At 35.4% G+C, this 1,904-nt stretch overlaps 1 long non-coding RNA gene across 1 annotated transcript; it reads right to left on the bottom strand.

Moving 5' to 3' along the window:
• Positions 1 to 363: 363 nt before the first annotated feature.
• Positions 364 to 1,598, bottom strand: LOC131655046 (uncharacterized). Its single transcript, XR_009299637.1, has 4 exons — positions 1,203 to 1,598; positions 1,044 to 1,105; positions 602 to 925; positions 364 to 476 (listed from the first exon to the last, which is right to left on the bottom strand). It is a non-coding gene; the product is annotated as an uncharacterized LOC131655046 (long non-coding RNA).
• Positions 1,599 to 1,904: the final 306 nt, after the last annotated feature.

Here is a 1,904-nt window from a genome sequence, read left to right as displayed (position 1 = left end):
ATGATCTGTTCTTTGTATCTACTGAGTTCGACATCAAGATTCTTAATCTTCTCAATGTTCTCATCCACGGTATCACCTCGTTTCATAATCTGCAATACATACGACAATTATACTCCACCAAATAGATTAAAAAAACACTGAAGTGTTGAGCAGGGATTGTCTCTGTAATGATATCATCCTCATTGATTACCTTTTTTGCAATGGGAGCAAAACCACCAAAGAGGGCCCAAAATTCACCTGAATCTAACTCAGTGTCTAACTTTCCATCATCTGCAACAAAACAACAATCATTAATCATAAATGAAATACCTTTATTCAAATCCAATAGATATTCAAGTTTGTCTTGATATATATCTTTATTCAAATCCAACAGACGTCCAAATTACCTAGACTTTCCTCCAAAACAGCATAAAAGGTCCACAATGTCAATGATTTATGAAGTCCCATCTGAACCGGTTGACTCCCATCAGTCACCACTAAAAGAAAATCACAATATAAACGCAATCATTAGTTAACACTCATTGACAATTAGAAAATTAAAATAACATGGTTAAAAATTAGGAGAGTTGAATGTGAACAATTATATGGGAAAAGAGAATACCTTTTAGTTTAACCTCGACTGGTGGCTCTGCAGTAGGCCGCCTCATAAGCTCTGTTGCTCCTGTAAAATTCTTATGTTTCCACTCTAATTTAACCCACTCACACCAGACACCGACCAAATTATCCACCGTTTTATAGTTACCCTGCACTGCCTTGTCAAAAATAACCCGAGCATTGCCAATCGTTTGATAAGGAATGTATTAATAATTGGAAATCAAATAACAAACACCATAAGGCTTATAAGCATGACCAGTCATATAAATTAGAACCAATATCTGAACTGGGCCACCCTGGCTTGCAATCTTGTCACAAAATGTAATCACTGCTGGATCCATTTGAGAGAGCATCCCAAGCCAAACAATTTAATTTAAACAAACACAAATCGATTAAGAAAAACATATAACAGCGAATTCAAGAAACATCACAGAAAAGAGCACGCATACCATTTGCTCCAGAAACGAAATTGAAAGTTCTGCAATCTACAATTGATGAATACGATCAAAATCTGCACCGCCAATAGCAAATTAGTGAAAGAGTGAAAAGAATCGAGTGAGAAAGAGAAACAGAAAAAAAATATGGATTAGGGTTTATGAATTCCATACCTTGAGTTAAATTCAACCATGTTTGTTTCTTTAATGCGTGAACTCGAAATGACATCGCATTTTTACGTGATGCAGTAGAACTGTGTTCTTCATCTGAGAAAGAGGTTGCACCACCGTTCACGATCGAGAGTGGATGAGAGTTTTGTATGAAGATTGAGAGGAAGAAGAAACAAATCGATATAAAGAGAGACCGCGTTTTGGAATTGGAATAGAAACAGTTCGGTAGAAAAAAGAGAACGTGTGAAACCGTTTTTGGAATTGGAATAGCGATAGATACGTGAATGAAACCGTTTTTGGAATTGGAATAACAATAGATACGTGAATCAAAGATTGAGAGAATAGAAAATTGGCAGTGCTGATGTGGATTAACCATAGAAGAGTTGCTGATGTGGATAGCCTAAGAAAGTCCCAAATGGTAGACTTTTCTTATATGATAGATTTTCAAAAGAATTATAAGAAGAAGGCACCTAGAAATAAAAATAATAAGAAAGTAGATGCATCTTTTATAGAGAAGTTTGATGTTTGAGGCAAAAAATAATGACAACCAAAATAACGGCCTTCAACAATAATAACTCTCAAAGCAATAATAGAGTGAATTAACTTGGCAAAAGAAGATAAAATTATGCAAGAAACACAAAAGGTTTGTTTACCTAGTTCGATCAAATGAACTACGTCTGGGGGAGAGAACAACTCTCTCGTTCA

This window comes from Vicia villosa, linkage group LG3 (genome assembly GCF_029867415.1).
Source record: "Vicia villosa cultivar HV-30 ecotype Madison, WI linkage group LG3, Vvil1.0, whole genome shotgun sequence".
Taxonomy (NCBI): Eukaryota; Viridiplantae; Streptophyta; class Magnoliopsida; order Fabales; family Fabaceae; genus Vicia; species Vicia villosa.
This window is presented reverse-complemented; position numbering and strand designations above follow the sequence as displayed.